Source organism: Anopheles gambiae, chromosome 2 (assembly GCF_943734735.2).
Source record: "Anopheles gambiae chromosome 2, idAnoGambNW_F1_1, whole genome shotgun sequence".
Classification (NCBI taxonomy): domain Eukaryota; kingdom Metazoa; phylum Arthropoda; class Insecta; order Diptera; family Culicidae; genus Anopheles; species Anopheles gambiae.
In genome coordinates, this window is record NC_064601.1 from 34,649,938 (window position 1) to 34,675,436 (window position 25,499).

General features: G+C 45.6%; 1 protein-coding gene across 4 annotated transcripts in view; it reads left to right on the forward strand.

The window, feature by feature from the left end:
- LOC1267513 (F-box/LRR-repeat protein 7) overlaps positions 1–25,499 on the forward strand; it is a 74,163-nt gene that overhangs the window by 30,839 nt on the left and 17,825 nt on the right. For all 4 annotated transcript variants that reach the window (XM_061644399.1, XM_061644402.1, XM_061644401.1 and 1 more), the window contains exon 3: positions 6,937–7,009. The gene's annotated coding sequence lies outside the window, so the exon portion shown is untranslated. The remainder of the gene's footprint in view (positions 1–6,936; positions 7,010–25,499) is intronic.

Genomic DNA, 25,499 nt, shown 5'->3' on the forward strand with positions numbered 1-25,499 from the left:
TTAGTTCGATTTAATGCTCTTTTCCCCTTTTTGATGGCACAACGAACAGCAAGAGCGCAGCAGCGTTACTTTCGGAAAAAAAAGTACACCAACACAGACAGCCGCATTTTACGCTCACCGTATCAGGAGACGGTATTTGCTATGCATAAACGATTGTTTACGCATTGCCATGGTTTTGTGTGTGCTTTCATTAAAGCACTGAAGAAAAATTCAATCATTGTGTGTTACATTGCGTGCTACTTTCATTGTAATACTTAAGACACTTAGGCACGCTCAAGCGCAGATTTAATGGTAATCAACATTGTGCGGGTTTAATTTTATCATGCCATATCAACACACACACACTTGTCTGGCAGGAGTAATTTAACGCGAGAGCTTTGACATCCTTTTTACATTCCATGAAATGTTTCACAGCCACCCAGGTAAATCTTTCAAAAAGCAGCTGTAGATAATGTCACTTCAACAACGCTGCTCTTCAACAAATGGTACGACAATCTGCCAAGTGTCAATTGCACCACATGTGACCTTTTTTATTCGGCACACACAGCATCAACTACTGCAATGGTGGATCTCGGTTTCGTTCGTTTGTCTGTTGTGGCTTTGCGCAGCTAGACACCATCGGACTCAGGATCTTTAATACAACCTTAACCTCCTTTTGAGCTGCGCTGTTTGTAGCCCTATTAGTAGCTTCACTGGTAATGTGCTGAAATAAAATCTAACCGCAAACCGCTAATGTGAGGGAAATGTCACTTTGCAGGCAAAAATTATACAGACTTGCAAAGTACGGTTACTGCATCGTACTGCTAGAGCTTCTGAGAGGACCCATTAGGTTATGGAGCTTTGGAATTGTAAGGAAGGTGCCACATAATTGGAGGATTGAGTTAGCGATAAAATGGGTTTCTTGGAAATATTTCTTAAGTTATAAATATATTAAATTGTTTCAGATATTTCTACAAAATAATTGTACTTTTTTGTGAAAACTTTTGCCACTTAAAATATTAATGAATTCGTGAGAACCCCTTAAGAAGAACAAGTCCAGTTTTGGCTTGTTAAAACATTTCAAAAGACAAAACAAATCTTGCGCTGCTTTTCTTTCGGTGTTGTTTGCTGTAATTCCCCCTAAAAACCGTGATGTTAATTACCCTTGCAACGGGGAAGCTTAGTCGCACGAAGAAGCGCTCTTGAACCCATCCCTCTGTTAGTTTGGGCTAATTCATTCCCGATCATTGCTAATCATACCTTATCATCCATCACACCCCCTCTGCAGGCGCTAGCGTCGAGTGTCATATCTTTGCTGTGAAATCTACGCTTTGCGCATTCATTACGGTGTAACAAAACGCCTAAACCGGGAACGGGTACAGTCCACCAAATACGCTAGCGCATTCTACTCGTTTTTGTTACCGATGGGTATACGAGAAAAAATAATGCTAGACTCAGAGCACAGCAAAGAAGGGAGTACACAACACAATTGGGTAATTAAATTAATTCAATCAAATTTTTCACCACCGTTGGTAGCTCCGCCTGGTGGTTTGCTTGACTTAGTTAGTGGCGAGAGCAAAGAGCTACACACTTTGCGGGTTTATGAGTGTCACTCCACAAACGGTGCGATGGACCATTGCGATAAGTCACACTGCTTAGCATTGAAATAGAATTTTCATTCATAGTTTGAGAATAGTTTCCTAAAAAAAAAATAAGATCATTGTTTTAGTTTTAGCAAGTTGGGCTCTAGCAAAAACTAAATAGAAAACAGTATTCTCAACTCGAAACAGTCATTTGATATTCATTTGATAACAGACTAGCAGAGCTCCCTGCTTTCGGTGGTGAGAAAAATTGCTCATTAAAACAAGAAGCTATGTCCAAGTTGGATTCCATTCCTTCCTGAACCTCGTAACAGTTCCCATGTGACTTATGAAGAGTTTAAAAAAACATCTTTTAGAAACATTTTACAAAAACACAATTCAGAGTTTTACCAGCAAAAAATCCAAAAAGCTGCCAACATAAACCAGTGACACATAATACTGGCCCGAAAATTTCACCAAACGAAAAGCACCACCAGTGTGTTGCTGTTGGTAATTCATTTCATTAGCACTCCCACCAGCAATGATTTATCGCGTATTTACGCCAAACGCAAATGACACCGGCAACTCCGCGCGGCAAATCCAACATTCCTTTCGGTTGGTAAGATCTTGGGAATCTTGAGCATACGCTGCACCCGTCTGATCGCTATCACGTTAAACGCGGATCCAACTCTAAACAGTGACCTGAAGAAAATCGTCGGATTGTTGCGTTGGACTGACCCAACAATCAAACCGATGGGCACAGCGCTTACACTCATGAATGATACCCCAGCGTTTGGGGTGTGAGAGCCTTCAAGTATCATTTTGAGCCTTTTGAGCGCTTAATGTGTGCAAGATTTCTCAACTGGCCTACCAACTTCAATGGATCGAGCAGATAAGCAGCAGAGCGGTTTAAAGAAGGTCGGGATGGGATAAAAAAAATGTCACCAAATATATGGAGAGGGGTGGCAGTGGAGCCTTCAAATTTGATATCCATGGCCACCGCGAACGGCGAAACAGGCACTGTTGCCAGAACCATACAGCGCCAGCGGCGGTCTTGACAGCGATGACAGTGACGTTTTGAGTTATGGCGCACTTTTCAACTTCCATTACGCGCACCGCCTCGCCTCGGATAACGCTCGGAGCGACCCTGGTAGGTTGGTTTCCATCGCTTACCCAATGCGCACCCATACCGCGTAGAAAGAATGCGACTGCGTCGCTTTAAATAAAACATTCGGTCGCAGAAAAAAGAGCATCCAACATTAACCAGAAAACAAATAACAACGCAAAGTGTCACACATATTTTACCCCAACCGTGCCAGTAGTCCTCTCCTTTCGAACAACAAAAAAACCCCAGTAACGGGTAAGCGAAGACATTAGGATTGCGTTAATGCTGAAAAGAAACGCTTTCGTTCCATTCCGTTTGCTGGTGCTGCTGTGCTCTCTTTGTACGATACCAACGGTTTCATCGTGCTGTGGTATCTTTATTTCATGCATTTAATGTGATGTGCCCTGTACATCTCCCCTCCCGCAAGTGCAGTTCTCAAGAGCAGCCCCACACCAAAAAAAAACATAAAAAACCGAAAACTCAAGCCAAAATTGCTTACTTAATGCAAATGATTCACCGATAATAAATTGTCGACCATAAATTAACAACCAAGGGTCCGGAGGGGAGGTCGGAAGGCAACATTGCGACGGGGCAGAATACAAGCGTTGCAAAACACAACACACACACACAAACACAAGGGGAAACAAAAATGTAAAACCAAACCTACGGCACAAAAATATTAGGGAGAAACCGGAAGCAACCCGAATGAAGACATGAAAGTTTTTCCTAAGGTGTTTGTGGTTGTTATTGTTAAAGGTGGTCTCGCCCTCCCTCCCGTCTCGTGGGGGACACGATTCCTTCAAACAGATTTTGCTACCGCTTATCGTGATCGAAAGCTGGGAATGAAATCTCCCTTTGGCTACCCATGGCTTGACCACAGCCAACCGTTCTGGGTCGTTTTGCAGAAGTTTTTTTTTGTTGTCGTTTCGCGTAGTGCAAGTGGCCTGAAAAAGTCCCATGGCTTGTCCGATATCTGTATTATTCACTCGCCGCCGCCTAAACGCCTCCCAAACGGAACGTCATTTTCGGGGAGCTGTCAAAATGGTTTATTTATTTGAGATAATTGGATTAATTTCGTGGTCAAAGTCAACTGTATGATCGGACCGTCGCTATCTGCTCGATGGCAATGGTGTGGCAGTGGTCAACAAACGTGGGCTGTAACAATAATACTTTTTATTAAATGTTTCTATCTTGCACGTTGGGCGTAAAAGGCATATTTTGCTGATGGTTTGTATTTTCCTTTTCCTTAAAATGCTTGCAGAATTTTAAACCGCAATAATGTAAAGAGCTGGGATTAAAAAAAACCTTAGTTGTGTTTGAGCTGCAATGGTCGATGTTGAGGACTTGAATGATATTCCCTGCTTCCGGGGATTAATTCAGGAGAAACGCACCCGATGCACAGATGAAAAATAAACTGTTTTAAAAACAAATTAGCATTGTACATGGGGGAGGATTAACATTTAAATAAGTAACACGTTAACGCGGCAATTCAAAAACTGACCCCGCATGCTTTACATAATTTGAAGCAAAAAAATAATTAATTACCAACAGAACGGTTTCCACTTTCGATCCGCGCTTATCAAACGAAATGTATGCAAAACCTGCCTCTAAAGGACACCCTTCCCCTCTTTCACCTCCTTGCCCCACCACATTGGCGCAAATGGGAAACATTCCATTCCCGTACGAAGGTGGCTGAGTTGCTATTATGCCGGCCAACCGAGCGGCCAGCGCCCGAGTGCGAAGACACCGAAAGAATGTTGATGAGCACTATAAAAGGATAATGACAGTAGCGTGACATTTTCAAATCGCAAACGCATAATTATGTTGCCAGGTGGGGTGGATATACCTTCTTTTTTTTGTATCTCCCTATCTCCCTGCTGGTCCTACCACGCGCAGTGCATCGGGACGATCGCCGGGACGCGGATTGGCAAGTGTACCTGAGTTGTCACGAAGATGGGACTTTTTCCCAGGTTGTGTTCGATTATTTTCGTCCTCTTTGCGGACAGGAGGGTGAGCTGACCCGGTCGGGAACTTTTGAGCAGGAGCCGGGATGAGCCTCCGCGTGCCATTCGCACGCAGAGACAATTCATTTTTCACCCATTTTCAACGGCGACATTCGTCCACCCGGGAGCTGCCGGGCCAGCTCCTTCCACTCACCAATGCGATTATGATCACAGATCGTCAGACATATCGCTGTAGCTGGAGAGCCGGGGAGGAAATCGACTACATCAACCCGCGCGGACCATTTGCCAACACATTACGCCTAAGCTGATCGTACTTGTCGGTGGCAGCCACACACGGAGAGAGAGAGCGAGAGACAACCCCGGCAGCACTGCGACAAAACAAACAAAAAGCACGAAACCGCGGGAGTACTAGCAAGCCCGGTCGGAAAACAAAAGCATTGTGCATCAATTCACTATCGCGCCCGGCCCGTTTCCCCACAAACGAGAGCCGCCAAACGCACCACCGGCGTTGCGGCCGGGAAACAAAAACCCGCGATACCGTGTGCGCCCGCGTCCTGGAGCTTCCTTTGAAGCGCCCGTGAAACGCGAACCGCGTGCGAAAGCGACGATGCAACGATCCGAACTAAAAAGCCGCCACATGCCGCCCAACTGCGGCGCGGTGAATCTGTCAACCCGACAGGGTGCGCGCGCGCGCGAGCGCAAGCGCACGCCCTTTCATGATCGGTGTGTTTCGCCTTTGCGCGATCCTTTGCCTGGTTTGACGGACGAAACGGAAAGCAAACGGAGCCAAACACAACGGGCGTACGCGCGTGAGCGCTCGCGTAAAACAGACAAACAAACAAAAAAAAACGACCGACGAGAGCAGCCCCGGGTGCGCGCTGCAACGCCCTGGGACGAACTGCATTCAACCTTCACGATCATTTGTCAAATTGTCAATTTGATAGGATAATTTACGATCGAGTCCGGTAGGGCCGATGGGACGACGACCACAACGCCCTGGCCACAGACGCAGTGTGTGCGTGTGTGAGTGTGTGCGTTCAAGGGTCCAAACTTGGGGACGTGCACATTTCGGTACTGCGATCGATTGTGGCATGTTTGCAGCGGAAGTTTTCCACCCGCTTCCAACGGGAGAGCTTTATGTCTAAAGGCTCCCAGCATTTTAAATGAATGACACAGCCAACCAGGCAGCGCACTTTTCCAGCAAACTGAAAGCCTAAAGATCGTGCGCTTGTAATTAAGCTGGAGATCGCTGGTTCGTTTCGAACGCCACGCTGGAGCAGAGTAAATAAATCCCTTGTTTTTTTTTTTGTTTTTTGATGCGTTTCCTTTTCTAAGCACCCATCATGAATAGACGCGAGTGCGAGCAATTCAATTTCCGATGCCGACGTGTGTCCGCGCGTACGCTGGCTGATGGTCCCGTACGTCGGCACTGTTTGCTTGTTTGGTGACGAAAGCTTCTTTATAGTTGACCGCATCGTTAAGTGCAGTTCCTTATTCGGAAACCTTTTGCCGCTGAGGAGAGTTCTTTATTCTACGTTTTTCACGTTGTCGCGTTGACATTGGGGTTCTATCGGTAGTAAAGCGGGAAGTTTCTGTTGTGCCCCTTCCTTACTTTGAGGGAAAAGGATAGCAGAATAAATAGATAAATATTTTGCACGTTACTAACCCCGGCAGGAAGGAAGCGAAAGATGTGGCTCAAAATTTGCCCATCTTTTGGGTTTTTAGCTTTAAGGTACCAATGTCGCTTTTTGTATAATTTGAACGAAGGTCTCTTGAAATCATAATAAACCTACGAGAACTCGAACTCGACTTCAGAACGTTTATCAATAGCAGCTTAAGGAAATAGCTTAAAGATGCCCAGCAGTGAGACACTGCTTGTGTGTTTTATTCCTATAGACTCATTAATGATTCGTAGCGACATTAATCATGATTTGCTACCAGGAAAACAACCACACACAACCATAAGTCTAATTTTCGAATAAACCACACGCCCGCGCACATCTAATTTATGTAGATTTCCACCCCAAAAAGTAATAAAGTAGTTTTCTTGCATAATATAGCTCCAATTCCACCACTCCAATCGAAACGCAATAAATCAGCCCAAAATCCATAACGGAAAGTCGCGAGGGGACACCGCGACAAGAGCATTATGTTTCACCTCGGCACAATAAACTAAACAGTCCTCAGTTTGGAGGGCCAAACATCTTGTCCACAACTAAATCATTCGCCCCAATTCTTCACATCTAATTCTCACTATCTTAATACTGCCCGGACTGCCATTTATTTTCCCATTTCCTTTCTTCCACAGACACACGCCTGCATCGATCCGCAGCTCCCGGAACAAGCGCCCAAACGATCACGATGATGTTCAACTGCTATCGGTAAGTTTTCAATTCCGCCGCCATCACCGCTGCGCTAGCGGAAAACGGTGCCAAGATTTAAATGATTTAATCCTTGTTTTTGGCGTTCCAAAAAGGGAAACGTAACAACCAAAACATTCACCTCCCCTATTGTGAGCATCAAATTGTTGCAAATCCTTACCAACATGGACAACAAGAGCAGAACGCACCCATCTTTTCACATCCGTTACACTGTCAGTGAACTGCACGAATATGTTGCTGTTTTCAAACATTTGCCACCGTTAAGATTAGGGGCAATTAATGCATACAGAAGCAGCAGCTTCCACGAACCTTTAATCGAGCAAAAGGTTACGCTTCCGGGGTCAAACGGTAGCCAAGCAGAAAAAAAGCAAAAAAAGGTTAAGATAATTGTTCTTACGCTCAACCTGCCACTGAACTTTCGATTCAGCAAAATATCAAAATTCCCGTTACGAGCTAGTGTTTTTGTTTGTCCGAATTGATCAAACGCTAAGGCTACTTGTCGAATTCTCTCGATCACATCGTTTAAATCAGCTCTTAATGCTCGCTAATAGGGCTTTAATCCGATTTAATGACTCGCAAGCTTGTGGCAGCATGGGAGTGGAATTACTAATTTTGCGTACCGGTCCGCATTCGCGCCAATGCTTTGCAGCGCGTGCGTTATTATCGGTACGGTGGGGGGTTCGTAAGGGTTAAGTACGATTTTCCGGGGACTGTAAATGCGTTTCCGTCTTTGGGCGTACCTCGATTGAACGATTCGAAATTGTGAAACGCTGTGCAAAATGAATGAATCAAAAAAAGGAACATCACAAATAACGTTTTCAGTTTGTTGTCTCGCGTCCAAAATGGTAATAGGGAGGTTCGATGTGATGCTTTTACACGATCACACGAACTGTGTTTTGAAAACATCTGCATCGGAGATCCGTGCAAATTGCAGCGGCATTTTATCATGCTTTCGTAATTGTTCAATGACCAATTCAACCGTTGTAATAAGAGGTGATCATCATTTTCTTAAACCTGGACTGGAAAGCACAAGCTTCACAGGGCCGCCCCGTTCCGTCTGCATTAGTTGTGCTTGCGTTTTGTGGAGATATAATTGCAAATCAATCCAACCAGAAGAAGGAGTACGGAGTTTGGGGGCGCTTCCTGTTGGGTCCAATCGGTTGCTGCCTGTGCCGAAGACAAATGTGTAGTAAACTACTCGTGGTAATTAAGTTCAATGTACGCTTGAACGTTTGATTGGTAATTGGTTAAGATTGGTAACGTACAACATGTGTAGTTGCGTAACTGAAGAAACCAGTTGATTTTGATTTCATATTGCATTGCATTCAGCAACACAGAATATGAATAATTCATGTTTTCATGAGTGAGTAGTAATAGAAAACAACAAATGCATCTCTTAAAACACCACCAGTTCATCCAGTGTATGGGTTCTTCTCTAAATGGTTTATTTTCTGTACAGCAGATTTAAATTATTATGCGCCACCAGGTGGCAAAAATAATACCTTCTCCTGTCGTTTAGCTGTTTTGAGCAAATCGGAAAACATAATCATTCTATCGTCAGCTTCTTTCCCCTGTCAAACCATCACACTAAACATCTTCGTTGCGTGAGTTACACAAAGAGCGTTAGCAAATCAATTTCAATCGCACACAACGATCACCATCTGTCTCGTGAGTAGAGAGCAAAACAAAGAGCACAGTAAAAAGCACATCGCAACCCTAAAAAGCATAAACACATTACGCGGCAAACACACACACACACACACAATCGACAGTTCGAGGGCTGCGATGATAATTGCAATGACCCAAATGGGATGTGCTTTGCGTTTGAGGCTTTTGTGCCCCAGCCAGCTCATCTTAATTCTCCGCACCCGATAAGCATCAAGCACTGTGACTGCGACTAATGCTATCATATTTCGATTGTGTCCCATTCTGCGACCCACAATGCTATATATTTATAGATGGGGGAACAATAATGGGGATGCAATAAAAAGAAAACGATGAGTAATTTCATCAAATTGCCATTCAGAGGAAGTAATTCCTCCCGGTTGAATTGGGAGAGGGTAGTGGTGAAGAATAAACATACCAACAAAAAAGCTGTAAAAGCACACTCTCCTGCTCTCATTGGATGGTTCCACTGGTATTGACAAATCCTAAATCGATTAAAAAACGGCACCTTACCTTCCCATTTTCCTTCCTATTTCTGGAAGCTTTGCCAAGTGGAGGCAATTGGCGAAGGTAACGAGTCACGACTGTTTGTGTGTGTGTGAGAGAGAGGCTTTAGGAGAGAGGCGTGATTGAACTTATCGGTCAAATCAAGATGTAATTGTTCATCAAGATAAAACCCTGTCCTTTTTTTTGTTTTCTTGCGCAGAAGAGTGTTTTTTGTTTCTGCAGTGAACCAAAGAAGTCTGCAAAACAAAAACAAAACATAATAACGAGGTTAAGATGATTATCGTCCCCGCTTACAGTTATGTGTCCTCTCGATGGTTGCGCGCTTTGTTCAGAGAACAGTACGAACAGTACAGCCCCCGTTGTGAGCCGTTATGAGATGGTGAGCACCGTTTATCCCCTGCTTTATTATTACAATCCGCTAATCGTATGAACCACCAGCGGATGCGTTTATTTGGATGTCGGAGAGCTCATTTTCCAAACGACATTTTCAACCCCCGTTGTTTTTTTGCTTGATTTAAATCACTCTGCGCTGTTTCGCCATAAAAACTACAACCATAACTCTCATGCATCTTTACAACGGCCGTCTCAGCGGTTCCCGAAAACGAAATAAAGCTAGTCGGACAAACAAACGTCCGTGCATCATCATCGCACCGGTGAAAGTGAATCATTTCCATTGCACGGTCGTTATGGTTGTGGTGAAAACTGTGCTGCTTGAAGCAAACCAGCATGTGCGAGTAGTTTTACGCGTAGAGTTGGGTATGCTGCACCAAAATGAGCCGTACCGTTCGCCATAAGTTCCCACGATTATAACTTAGTGGTTTCGCCTGGTTGTTTGCCATTCGTATACGGTAGGTACGGTTTTGTTTATTACTTGCATTTTTGTTTGCAGTCCATTTGAAAGTAAAATGACCGTACTACCGATTCCGATGTGGTGTGTGAAATGACGCCATTGCTGAGAAAAACTTTCATTTCAGCTTCTGTTGTCAAGGTCAACTTTGGGATGCAAACACATGAACGGTATATCAATAAAAAGAGAGATTATTTATGTGGAGTTTTTTATTCGGTTTAGACAAATAACGCTTTATTTAGATTTCAGTTCACAACATGTTATTCGCTTCGCGGTCCGAATTCAACTCCTCGCGCTTAACCCGCGCTCCCGATTTTAAAGCTGCGCGTTCTCTCTCTCGCTACTCGTTCCTAGTTCGCTCTCGTTCTCCTGATCTCGCTATCGTTATTTCTCTCTCTCACTACCACTAGCGCTTTTCCTTTCTTACATTCGGCCGTCCTACCCTATCTTCAGCCCCTGAAGTTTTTCTTCCAATTCATTTTATTCATTTTCCGATTCTGCTTCATCTTCCGAAAATACTTTGTCGTTACTGATGGCAAACGACCATAACTTCATGTTGTCGCAACTTGTTGTTGTTATGTTCGGTCCCTCGCAATTGGCTGCCCTTTTAACCTTGTATCGTCCGTTACGATTAATTTTAATAACTTCATACGGTCCCAAAAATTCGCTAGCAAGCTTTCTTCCGGCTACAAATTGTGTTCTTTTGATGGCTACCAAATCTCCTACCACGTACGCATATTCCGGCTTTCGTGATAAATCATAATGTTTCTTATATACATTTTGCGCATTACAAATGTCATTCTTCGCCTCTTTTCGCATTTCCTGCCGTTCACAATCAAAACGATCATACGCTTCCTCCTCCAGTAACCGCGACAAGTCTTCCACCTCCGACGTCCTCATCTTTGTCCCGAACATCAACTCGAATGGCGACTTTCCAGCTGCTACGTGAATATGAGAGTTAATCGCTCGCTGCACAGAAGGCACCACCTTGAACCACTTTCCAGGATCTTCCGATGACAACTTCGTCAAAACCGATAACATGGTGCGGTTCACTCTCTCCGCTTGACCGTTGCCCCTCGGCACTCCTGTTGTACAAACGACGTGCTGTATACCATGGCGATTAGCGTACTCACCAAATGCGTTGGCTGTGAAAGCTGAGCCCCTGTCGGTTACGATACGAGCCGGATAGCCAAAAATTGTCGACCAGCATTCCAGCTTCCTCAACGTTTCCTCCGCTCCAGTCGTTTTTTGTCGGGTACAACCAGACGAACTTGGAAAAACCATCCACTACAGTCAAAACGTATTTGTACTGCTTTCCCGTGGCGTCCATCGGCCCTACATGATCGAGGTGAAGGGTTTGCAGTGGCTGATCTCCCTTGTCAATGGGGTGCAGGAACCCTTCCTTTCGTCCTAACTTCTTATTGTGGATGATACACTTCACACAGCTGTTGAGAATCAGTTTCACTTTTCGCTCTAAATGCGGTATAAAATACCGTTGTTTTATGGCGTGCATGGTTTTGCATAGTCCAAAATGACCCTCACTATGAATGTCCGAAATTATTTGTTTTTCCATATCACGCGGAATCACTAAAAGGTCTTGTCCTTCGACACACTTGTATAAAAGTTCTCCTTTTATTTTGTAATCTTCGTACGGTTTGGTGTTAAGAATTTCAACTATCGCTTTTATTGAATCGTCCCTTTGTTGACTTCTTTTAACACGAGCCGTCACTTCACATGTCACCATCATTGTTAACTGTGGATATCGACTGAGACAATCGACGTGTTTCAATCGGTCTCCGGCACGATGTTCCACCTCAAAACTAAACTCCTCCAAGCAAATAACCCACTGCACCACCTCTCGCGGAACGTCTGCTTTCTTCAATGTTTGTTTGAATGCATTACAGTCGGTCACAAGCTTGAACTTTATCCCCAGGAGATAATGCCTGAATTTTTTCAACGCAAGATAAATAGCCTTTGCTTCCAACACATAGCTGTGATGTTTGGCCTCTGCATCGGTTGCCTTCTTGCTCCAAAAATATACGGGATGCAGCTCTCCATCAAACCATTGCAACATTGTTGCCCCAAACCCTTTGATGGAAGCATCCGTGTGCACTTCTGTTTTAGCATTTCGATCGTATATTTTGAGCACCGGTTCTTTCACTAACGCACTTTTCAAATCATTAAAGGCTTCGATCTCTATACTACCCATTTTAAAATCTACCTCCTTCCGCAACAAGTCAGTAAGAGGCTTGGCCATAATAGAATATCCTTTTATAAATTTCCTAAAAAATCCCGTCAAACCCAAAAACGCTTGCACTGCTCTTATGTTTTTCGGTATAGGGAAATTTTTCACCGCACTAACTTTTTCTTGTCCAGGCCAAATCGATCCGTTTTCAATATGATGTCCCAAAAACTCAATCGATGTTTGAAGGAAACGACACTTTTTCCACTTTATTTTTAATCCATTTTGGGCTGCTACTTCAAACACTTTCCCCATTTTTTCTAAACACTCCTCAGCCGTACTACCACAAACCACAATATCGTCCATGTAAATATGCAACACATTCTCTCTTAACAAATTTTGAAAAACATAATTCACAAACCTTATGAACACCGCTGGCGAGTTGCATAGTCCAAATGGCACACGATTAAATTCAAATAATCCCGATTTTGTAACGAATGCGGTATACTTGCGGCTAGCTTCTTCTATCGGCACATGAAAAAACCCGTTTTCCAAATCCATAACAGTAAACACCTTTGCACTCTGAAGCTGCTCCAAAACTTCTTCTAACAATGGAACTGGAAACCCATCCTTTAGAACCATTGTATTCAGTTTCCGAAAGTCGATACAAATCCGACTAGTGCCGTCTTTCTTTTTCACTACCACAACGCGACTTGCAAAGTCTGACGTCGATGGACGAACAATTCCCTTCCTCAACCATTCCCCTACATGGTTTTCGACTGCTTCTTCCTCCATTAAAGGCAAGCGACGGGGCGTATGCCGAAAAGGTGACGCGTTTTCTTCCAACACTATCTTCATTTGTATGGGACAATTGTCTTCGTAATTATCCACCACTGAAGCTTCGTATTGACTTTTCAGTGCTTGTACCTTGTCTCGAAACTTCTCCGGCACTTCCAGTTCTTGGATTTGTTCAAAATCAATCTTATACACAGCACTTTCGTGATCGCTACCCGATTCCTCGTTGTCACTTTTTTTCTTAAAAATCTGCACTCCATCGTTGGTTATAGCGTAACAAACACTTCGAAGAAAATTCATGCCTACCAGCATTGGAACCTTCATCGAATTTGGAGAGACCACCAGCAAACCGATTTCGTATTCAACTTCATCGATGCCAATGTTTGTTACCAATTCGCCTATCGGCTTTTGTATGATTCCACCAAAACCACGCAATTGTTGTATGGATTGTTCCATCCTTTGCTGTACACACCCTAAATCTTGCAATGTGTCTTGACGGACAATCGACACTTCGCTGCCTGTGTCAATAACCGCTTTTATATTTTTTCCCCCCAACTGGACCATTTTTGTCGGTAGCTCAGCTTGGACATGGTTTATCAGGTTTGCGCTTGTACCCGGTTGTTGTTTATTCCTTTGCCCACACTGATTCGCACGATGCCCAAACTCGTTGCACTGAAAACACCGTGGTCCACTTCTTTGTTCTGGACAATTCCGTACCATATGTCCCATCACACCACAATTAAGACAACGTGCTTTTGTTGCATTTTTCACAGGAATTGTGTCTTGAACCGGCAAACTTTTGTTCTCTTTCTGCCCCGCGCGCTCGTGCCATGCAGATCTCACCGCACGTGTTTGTTTCTGCGCTGCACGCTCTTGCCAGGCAATTTTTTCTTTCAACTCTCTCACCGTGCGTGCTTCGTACAATGTGGCGCGTTGCGCTTCGCTCTCCGCGATACCATCAACAATGTACTCACACACACTTTCTTCGTCAAGGTCAATCTGTTTGGCAATTCGCTGCATAGAGTAAATGAAATCCAAAGCAGATTCCCCTTTTTTCCGTCGTCGTGATGCAAGTTGACGATGAATGTCCATCGGACGCACTTTTTCTCCGAATTCTGCTACTAGCGCCTTGCGAAGAGCCCCGAACGATGAGACCCCACGCATCGTTAGCAAAAAACTTCTCGCTGTGCCCACCAACTTTTTTCGACACATCACATATTTTTGCTCATCTGACCATCCCGCCATGGTCGCAACATCCTCAAAATCAGTCAGCCACGCAGCAAAATTCACCGAGCCATCTGCACAAAACGCCTCAATTCCCTCTTCCACGTCCCTAAAGGAGTAGGGCTGCTGTACTATGCTCGGCTCCACTTTCGCTGCTGCACTGCTAGCTGCCGCTTCAGATTTTTCATAAACGTCATGATACTGATCCATGGTAGAAACATCCGCGCTGGACATTTCTTCACTTTCCACTAGTGATCTAGCCATCTCTTCTTTGGTTCCCGTTGAGGGCAACCCTTTTTGCTGGCACCTTTTCGCTAGGCCAGTCTTCGTCAATTCTTCACACAGATCAAGAATGCGCTGCTCCAGCTCATCCATTTTTGATCAGTCAACTTTTTTGGCGAAAATCAATCGGTCACAGGAACGAACACTTTCCTTCACTTTGACTGACTTTCACTCCACAGAAATTTGAGTCTTACTCTGATCACCTCAAATCAATTAGTCACGGGATCACTTTTCCCTCACTTCAATTGATTTTCTTAGATCAAGCTACTCAATGTTCTAATCACTCTTGTTCATTCCACAAGCTACACGTAAAATCACTGTTTGCTGGATTTTCATCCCACTTCTGACACCAAATGTGGAGTTTTTTATTCGGTTTAGACAAATAACGCTTTATTTAGATTTCAGTTCACAACATGTTATTCGCTTCGCGGTCCGAATTCAACTCCTCGCGCTTAACCCGCGCTCCCGATTTTAAAGCTGCGCGTTCTCTCTCTCGCTACTCGTTCCTAGTTCGCTCTCGTTCTCCTGATCTCGCTATCGTTATTTCTCTCTCTCACTACCACTAGCGCTTTTCCTTTCTTACATTTAAATCCAGTTTAATAGCAATTGTTTCCGCATGTCGCATTCTTTGTTAAAATTCGTTTATTTATTTTGACTGGTCTGTTTATTCGGGTTCGTCGCTTACTGTCACTTCCAAAGAATTTTTCTCACTACACCACATCGTTCAAATCTAAGGTTTTTTTTTAAATACAAATTTAAATAAAATCTGTGTCTACATCATGTCACACACAGCACGACACACAAAAGGCAAACATTACTGGGCCGAGACCCGGAGAAAGCGTGCAAGAAACAACACATTGTTGAACCATCTAGCAAATGGTTCACGATTTGCGGGAGGAGAACAGAAAAAAAGCCCACGGTGTCTTCCGCTTCTACGGTCCCGATAAATTACCAACCGTTCGCGCTCGAATAGGCCATTTGAAGATAGCTGGGTCACCGTAAAATAAGACCTTACCTGTAGGTGCGCGAGCCTCCTACCCAAAGCCCGACAGAGCGCGATAGGCCGCCGCGCACAGCTAAACTATTAAGTGCAATTATCGGGGAATAAAAATCGGTTAGAAAATTGCGCGCGACCAGCACACCAACGGCACCCTTCTTGGAAGGCATTAGTGGCATTGGCTGAGGAAGTAGGTAACAAAAAAGCACACACACACACACACACACACAAATCGAAGCCAAATTGATAGAATCAAAATGGCTTCACATCACGAACTTCACGCGACGCGCCATATTGCAACGAAAGTGCTGATAATTTCGGAAGGACTGAAGCAGCGAACCACTGAGAACCAGCGTACCTGGGGAACGTTTCGGTTCGAAAAGTTTCGAACACGCAACCACACCGCTTGACCGTGCGATGGGGCAAATGTTGTGCACAAAACCGTTCAAAGGCTATCTATCGCGCGTGGTGATTTACTTCTAATCGAGGTTGGAGTGGAAAGTTGTTCGAGGGTTCGAGTTTATTGCCGAAAAGGATGGTAGAAACAATCGAAAAGATAATAAGCTGCATTTCGATGTTGCTAGCATGGGGTGTAGTGTAGCGTGCTTGATTGATAAAAAAGAAACGATTGACAACTTCCTGGAGAAAACGGCTTTGAGACATTTAGTATTTCCTTTTTCAATTTTACTATGCGATTATGGCGCTCAGTCACGACAAGGGGAGCTGCATTGCTGTTTTTGTTGAGTACCACTCATACAACAGAACAAAAATCAGCTAGGACTACCAATTATAGTTTTGCCTTCAATCGCACCGTGAAAAATAAATTAACAATTTATTGTTGCCAAAAGAAAGTCCCTGACTTATGTAAAAAAACACACAAAACCAACCCACACGACCACTGGCCATGATACCATGACATTTCTTGGTAAACTTTCACAGCAATTGCTTTCTTCTGCAGGAGATTAGCGTCGGCCGCTGGTTGTTAATCCGCCGCGGTGCATTACTGATATCCAGCTCGCCCTTGACTACAGCACTACACCTTTCTCCATCGCTGTAGTCGACTGCGTATGAGAGATGATGTCATATCTCGTGGCAAATAATCCCTATTTTCAGTACCGGATTGTATCCCTACGCACGAATGGTTACCGAATCGCGAGCCAGTTCCATCAGACTCACAGCGATTGCACCTGTGTAAGGATTTATCAATGCCCTAAGAAGGACCGGACTGCGTATGCGGTAACACTCGCAGCACACCGGCACAGAATACTGCCAACAATAATAACAACAGACGACGGCACCAACTGACAAACACAAAGAGCAAAGCGAAGGAACCCGTACAAAAACGGCACAAAAAAGATCCCCTGCTAAATCACTGTCATAAAGGATCCTTCCCCTCGTGCACGATCCTCGAGGAACGTCAGAATTGGAGTGGCGTTCGCAGAGGAGACGGCAAAAAAACACGGGGCGCGATACAGCGAAGGACAGCGAAAAATATACCACCCGGTTCGAAAGCGTACCGAACCACACCGATCGCTTGTTTGTTGGCGTTACTCCTTTTGTTCCCTTGCTTCTTTTGCTCTTCCTCTTTATCGCTCGCATACGAAACATTTCTACCAACTTGTCACAAAATATTTTGCATTTTCCTTCGTTTTTAATCCTCTTATATAATGCCATCAATGCCGATAGGTATGTTTTTCGGCATGCCTGGTGCAGAGGAAACGAAAGCTATTACGAAGCAATTTGCAAGAATCGGTCAGCCAACAGTAGAGGCGGCAGAGGGGGGTGACCTTCACCAAAAAAGGGTTGGAAAACTGAAGAACAAATACTGCGAAACTACAAAATTCCCTCCGGTATGATGCCTAGGCATGGACCAATGTTCTCCCATGTGCCGCCGCCCAACAGAAAACAATCGGGGACAATTCGGAACAGTCAATCTCCGCATAGCTTCTACTTCCCACTGGGAGATACGCGACATATTTCGGCGAGCAGTAAATTATCGACCTAACAACAAAGGACAATCAACAGGCCATCAACCGAAAACTACAAATATTTGAACAGTCGCGTTCCTTATGGAGAGTACCATCAGTGGTCCTACGAGGACACACCAACCTGCAGTCAGCACACTCCCGGAGCATGCGGTAATTATACCAGCGCTTCCGTGGAACATCGTCGACGCAGTTGCTTCTAATTACATTGACTCAATCAAACGGCTGTCCACCCGTCCACAGACACTACCTCATGCTCTTGTTCAATAATTGGACAAAACTCTCCATTTTCCGGCGAACAAGCAGAAACTCAACATGATTGATTCGCATGAATTCATTAAAACGCTCAAACCCCGGTGCACTTCTGGATGCTTTTACTTTACAACATGTCATGGCCATGCTTCATGCTTGGCGATTGTGCGAAGCTGAAAAGCGTTTCGTCAAGCGATACTGCTTTTGGATTCCACGGGCGTGGTTTGCAGCACAGCACACCCCAGCGCAAGGAATCGCAATGGGAGCAAGTGAACATGGAAGCACCCGCCGACTGCAATGTCAAAAGTGCGTCCACCGTGGGTTAAGCAACAACTTAATTAGTTCCAAATAGTTTGTACACGAGATGGTAGCATTGTATGATTGGCCCATTGCAACGAACCAATCGGGAAGGGCTACGACAACATTCAGCAGGGATGTACCAGAAGGATCGACCGATCGCGAGTGTCATTCCTGGTAAATGCGCATCCCGCATCCGTCTGGTGTTGCGACCGGTCCGAGTGGTAATGTGGAGCAATTATTGTGGCACACTGGGAACAGGCTGACAAACTGATCCACCATTTAGCAAGTGGGAACGGTGCAATGATGCCAAAAAATTCGGCAAGATCCCGAATTGACAACATTCCTACCGCTGGGGTTTCGATCAACCTGATCAACCGCCTCCTTGAGGGTTGAGACCATGGAGGATCTCCTAATTAACGATCGTATCTCAATTACTCATCATGGATCAAGTCTGGTGGCGACGAACTTATAGAAAGCTGGAACTTAAAGTAAACTGCGCCACATAAACGGTCGCCTCAAATTCATCATATGCCAGTGATCATTACATTGCCCATGGCGTCCTGATCCAGATACCATGGCAAGGAAGGGAACATGAGATTTACGGTAGTTTGTGTGCGCATATCTCAACATAACTCTTTTGCCGCTCTCACGTCCGAACAAGCTGAAACAAGCTTCCTGGGAACATATCGATCATCTCGAGTTAAGACTCCCGAAACAACCAGTTTTGAATTTTTCCCTAGCAGAAGCCTCTTAACTGGAGCAGCATACACACACACACGAGCGCGCGCGTTGAAATGGAGCTACCATTTCCCGTCCCCCCAAAACAAAGCAGAAAACGATCGTAATTATTCATGGCAAATGAGAATTAACGAGAATTAAAATATTTCAGATACTCACCCTCTCTCTCGCCGTAGCGTTCAGAAATTTATTAAATTTCCATTTAGTAAGAGGGAACGCACTATAGTGAGCTCTGCCGGTAACATTTCTCCTACATTTCTTGCCCGCTACAAAAGGGCCCGTTTGAATATTATTGGTTCGCCGAAAACGATACCACGTGAAGTACAGCATTCATCCGTATTGCATATTGACTACCGGTCCATTCCAGCACAATACAGAAAGAAACTGGGAGCCCTTGTTGCATGCACACACTTACAGGCATACGTGCGCGAAACAGATGGCCACATGTCAATCTGTCAGATTATGTTACCCCCGATTTGTTTCTCGGTAGAAGGCCCCGGCTGTCGGATAAGGCTCGCTGCAAGAGAGTCCGCGGCAATGATCGATTCACAGACCGCGCACGGGAGGAAAGGATGTGAAGTGTTTTGCGCGCGCGCGCGTCCACGTTCGGGAGCCTTTCGGTTCGTAGTTTGTGCTGTGCAGGGGTCGCCATGGCAAGCTCCCTTCGAGCCGCACTCTTTCCGTCGGTCCAAATTTTGACAGCCGGGACACCCAATTGGGATGTGAACGCGGGTGGAATGTGGCTTTACAACTCCACTCCAACGGTTTCGACTGCCGGATGTTTTCGTGGTCTGCATGTTGTTCTCTTCGCTTACCGACGCTTATAACCGGTACTTCAAGCCAGTGCTGCTGTTGCTGATGTTGGTGGAGTGTAAGATTTCATCCGGCTTCAAGATAACAATCAAAAACGTTTGTTTGATCTGTTAATTATTGATTCGGTACAAACTTGCAAACCAGGTCCTGTGTTTGTGTGGAATTGGGATAGGAGACGTGGATACTATAGACGGGTTAGACGTTGTTTGCCAATTCGGATTAGCTCTAAGATACTTCAAAGGAAAGATTAGAGTAGATAGCTTCGTTTTCAAGACACATCTAGATTTGTACCCACTTGTTACTTCACACAACTGACAAAACCCAAACTTTTGAGACTCAAAGACTAACGGATATCTTCTTGTAAGTTCAACCAAACATTGAATTTGATCTCTCGTTCGCCAACTGCATCGATCGTCGAATGCATCACATACCTTCACACATACACACACACACACGGTTCATCATACAATGACTTCCACTACTTTTTCTTCTTCCTATTTTCCCCATTGATGTGACGGACCGAGAGAGAGTCCTCTCGGGTACCTGTTTTCTGAATTCGGATTCGGGTCCAAATTTCTGCGCTTGAGGCATGCGGGGAAGCAAGGAAACTGGAACGGTTCTACCTCACGCTTTTTTGGTCACGTTTGTCAAATCGTTTCCAGTGAGCAGCAGCAACAGCAGGGCCAACCGGGGATAATGCAGAATGTGGTGTGGCCTTCCATTCCTACGCTACCGTGAGCGCAACGCAACTGATTGAGTTTGTCATCTTGACTCATATCTCATATCGAAGATTTTGATTGCCAATCTGATTGTTCGGTTTGCTGGCTGCCATTTCTTCCACCGGGCGAACCGGTTCGGCTTTGGACTGCGGCTTTTGGGGGGGGGGGGGGGGGGGCTGTGGTTGCCCCTTTTTTGATTCGCGTCTTATTCACACACACACATCAGTACTGCAGTACAGACATTCTGAACCGGCTTCGCATTTGCGGTGATTGAGGGTTATGTTACGGTTTGTGCGGTTGCTATTTTGGTGACATTCCCCCATCCTCCCCCCAAGTCCATTGTGTTGCTTCGTTTGGAACTGTTACCTGTAACTGACTGGCCTTTTCGGGAGCACCCCAGAGAGGGACGGTACAAACACATTCTTCCCTCAAGTTGATGGATAAAGAAACTAACTTTCTTGCTTATCCTTTGATTAACAAACATCGCGTCATTCACTGTGCGGGCTGTCGTTTATCCGTTTCTTCCGGTGTGTCGTTCACCGTTTCATCAGCAGCACATACACATTTTCCCCGTTCGAGTTGCTCTTCTCACTCTATAGGGAATTAGGTGAAACTTCTTGGGGACGGAAAACAAACTTTTAGCATTGGAAGTTGCGATTGATTTACTCTCCCAATGCTATTGCATCATATATACGCTTCTTAAGTCATAAGTCATGACTACGATGTTGCATGTTGAATACTAATATCAATTTAAGCTTTGTATTTTAATACAAAAGATAGATATCAATGTGTTTGTTTCATCATTCGTATCCTGATTTAGTAAGAGTAAGAGATAATATTGACGTTCTGCTTTAGTATAACTTCAAACAGTTATAATATCGAAAGATCAAACGTAAAATTTTCATTTTATCCCCACAACTGAATGAAGAAGCCGACGGTTTCCTTTTAACTTCGCAAAGAACCTTCAAACACCCCTCAGACACCTTGACAAAGATAAATAATACCATCGATGTAAGACTGCACACTGCTCGGCCGATAAGTATAGGATAAACATTAGAGGATCATCCCTCGGGCAGCATGTGTAAACACACTTTTCGCTCGTAGTATGCAAATTGTGCACGGCCGAACAAAACGGCACGGCTCATCAGGCGTTTGGGGCGTTTGGGGCGTTTCAACCCACTCCGGATGCTAAGCAGTGGCTTTCCCGCCCAAGATGGCGGCCGTGCCTGATACGGCCTTATGATGCCCTAGGACAAAAGCTTTCCCGAGAAACACTCCTCTCCCGATCCCGACCATGGCGAAGATGACGGACCGAGGGCAGCGGAACCGCATTCCATCACAATCCAAACCGAACGGAACGGAGCGGAGCGGCTGCAAGTAGTAACAAGTGTACAGCCCGACGAATGGAGCAGGACACCACATACCATAGGCACGGGAAGGACCGGCAGGAAAGAAGGAGGAAATAGCCCTGCCGCTGTGTTCCGTATGCAGGACGCATATTAGCACCGCGAGCTAATGTGGGTTTTTATTAATGAATTTTTGATATCCATGCAAGGTTCCCGGCCGACCGATGCGACCGTGCGCGGCCATGATGGTTGTTGTTCTATTTTCTCTCTTCTCCTTGACAGTCTTTTTGTTGTGCCCCCAGGGCAGACACATTTGTTCGATCGCGAAATAGCGAAATAGCTTCGGTGTGCAAAACCGTTCATGATCGGTCAATCGATCTTCCTAGAGAGAGCCGGAAATGTACAGGAATCGAGGTACTGATATAATTACTGTATACATTATATCTGTACCGAATGGGGCACATTACATTATTCGTAAATTATTTAGTGTAATTGCTTGATGGTTATGTAAAAAAAACACAACAACAACTTCAGAATTCATAAAGCAGCCTTTATGTCTGTAGGATCTTCCTTGCGAAAGAGACGAATTATTCTCTAAATAAAATTGATGCAATGAAAAGTACATACACATACACACACACCCAGTTGCGAATTAATTTCAGTTTTGTACAATTACACATTTTTACCCCGTTCCGCAAAGGTTCTTAATAAAGATCGCATCATACGCGGTGCGCGGCATTACCATTCCCGGAGCGAGTGGAAAATAAAGCCCACAACACACCAAGCGCACCCGGGAAAGCACTGGGCGAATTGCAGCAGCACAGCGCTCCGAGCGCACTCACGATCGTGGTCGACGACGACGGACCTTGGACAAACCGTCCGGCCGTCCCTTCCCCCGCGTATGCCAACTATGGGTTCCCAGCCTTGCCCATGTCGCCGTCCCTATAGCGACTGCATTCCTGTACGTCCCGCGTGCAGACAATGGACACCCCGAGAGCCCTTCCCGGACGGCAGCGAACGAGTGAGAGCGGGCTTGGCAAGATCTCGCGCGAATCTCGCACGCTAACTGTTCCATTTGTTAGCCCAGCCATGTATGAGTTTTTATGTGCGTGCTTTGTCAACCGCCAGCGGGCTGAGAGGCGTAAATGGCCTCCTTTTTTTTTGCTTGTGCAAGTGGTTTACGTGCATTCCGCGTGCTGCCGTGCACTCTCCACGCTGGGTAATGGCGTTGTCTCGGTACTAGCAGGATAGGTGATATCGCGGGAGGAGGAGAAGGAGGAGGAGGCTGCTGATGGAACAATAATTTCATATCAATTATCAGTCGATGGCAGAAAAGCGGGGCTGTGAGGAGGAGGTAGCTGCTATTGCACCTCACCACGATTGCTGAAGGGCAATCCTAGTTGGGTGGAGGGGAGGCTAAGGCTAATTAGTAGAGCGCGTTGCGTACCGCGAGGGGTTCGAAGCAGAACTGGCCACGCCAAGAATTGAGACGGATCGGTCTCGGTAAGGAAGCGGCCGTAGAAGCAGCATTCCAGCGCACGCGTCATCTTCTCGACTTCCGCCAGTGCCAGGGCCGGATGTCCATTTTGGGCCCGGAGAGTTCCTGTCGTCAGGGGGCTCTCGGTTGATGGTCCACTAAAAATGAAGACCTTCTCTCAGCCCGTTGATGCCATTAGGAAGACGTCGGAGCGTCGGAGCACATTGTTGTTACGAGCCTTTATTTGGAACTCAATAGAATTGTGCCCGGACGAGCGAAACTGTGCGCGCTGTGGAGGGAAAGAATTGAATGCCTTTGTCCACAGCTGTTATAATTAGAAACGAATCATTACGGTAATTGGCTTTGATTGGTCCAGATGCTAGTTAATTAAATCTAATTCATTATCAGATGGCAAAATATTACCAAAGAATGTGGTTTGCCATTGAAGATCTTCAGGTCCAAAGTAGCAGAGCTAAGCTGTCTTCTATAGAATTGGTTGGAATTTTGCACTTCGTAGAGTGTTGTCATCTTATTCCATTAAATACACGACCTTAAAGACAACTCGTCCCCCAAACACCATAAACTTTGATCAGTACTTTACTAGCTGAAGCATAGGTTAGATACAAGAGGTACAACATACCATCTAACAATGTCAGACATCGCGTGCCTGGGAAAGCGAGCGTCATAAAACCATCCTGCTGAAAGGTTCTGATGCCCTCGGGGAACGGGGGAATACGATGCAGCCAATCCAGCATCATACTCCAAGCCACGCCAACTCCCATACAAAATCCATAAGTTACCTACATTCTGCGGGCATCTGTGGTCACACTCCCGCTGGTCCATGCTGGCGAAAGCATCGAAGACACCTCCGGGCGGTATGATATACGTGTATGGATGTGTTTTTGTGTGCAGATATATCCACCTCAACACATCACGTTATCCACCGTGACATTCCCCACCCGGGTGCGGTGCACCGGTGTGTAGAGAGGTAAGTTTCGATAAGTAATAATTTCCCACCAGACCCTTACCGCCATGCGACAATGCCATGCGGTGGGAAGAGGGCGACCACGGGGACAACCTTTCACCGAACCACCGGCATTTCGATCGAGATCGGTTGATGCGTTACGGCGGCGAGATGATCATGCCCCGAGATCGTTCGCGGGATCTCTCCTGACACGAGTTTCGGCGGGATTTGGATTTCGGGGAGTTTGTTCGTTTCTCTCATCCGACCCCCATTCACCGTATCAAAAAAAAAAAAGGCACACTGGGAGACAGCAATTCCGCCCCGGAGCTATGTAGCGAGAGTCCATTCGGATCGAGCGTCTTAATCTTCCACCGGCATCGGGGCGCGCACACGATCTTGGACGCATTTCTTTGTTTTCCTTTCCTTCCCGAGCGACTGCACCACCACAACACGCGGGCAGGGAGAAAGCCCTGCCCGCGGGACGGGGTTAAAGGAATTCCCGCGAAAGCGAACCGAAAGCGGAGGAAATATTTGTTCACCCGTAGCCTGCTTTTTGGGGTTTGTTTGTCGCTGCGCCTTTGCCTTTCCAACGAGATCTGTTTAGAGTGAAGAGACGGTGGGTTTTGTTTTTAGATCATTCTAAGGTGCAACTACATCACAAACACAACTGGCAGCAGGTTTCTTGCTGGCTCAAGACGGCGAACGCATCCTCCCTCCGATGAGCAATGGGTTCGTGCAATTCCCAGAACCTGGAGGATGTTCTTTCCCATCTCCAAACTAACATCCGGACCACGAGACCACGGCATCGTACTGGCGCGCCGAAAAGGAACGCGCAGAGAAGCAATAAAACGCTCACAAAATTTGTCAAAACAATTTCAAACACCGCCCCCAGAGCGAGAGAGCTCGGTTGGAAGACACCGCGGAACAGGTGAAACCCTTGTTGTTGCCTCTCTACCGCCAGCGTCATTCTAACAAGCACAGAAAGAACGAACAACAACAAAAAACACGCAAAGCAAACCAAAGCGCACAATCCTTTGTCGATCGTCGTCGACGTGCGCAGGAAAGGATCTCGGCAAGCGAAAGGTGTTTCCCCCGACGGGGAGAAGCAATGGAGAACAAACACAACACAAGGTAAGGTAAGGTATAACAACAACAAAAAACCTTCAAGAACGTGGTATTTTAATATCCGCCCTAAAACCGTACAACCAAACCGTTCTTGTTTCAGAATGAAGGAACGGCACGGTGAAGGTGGAAATCGCGGGCTGTGTGGTTTGATGATAGTTGGCGTTTCCGTTGTTTTGCACCGAACCTGCCCGCGACACAGGGTGGATTATTGTTTTGTGCCTCTTTTGTGATGCTGGTCGGCCTTTTCTGTTGTTGTTGGTATTGCTTCCTCG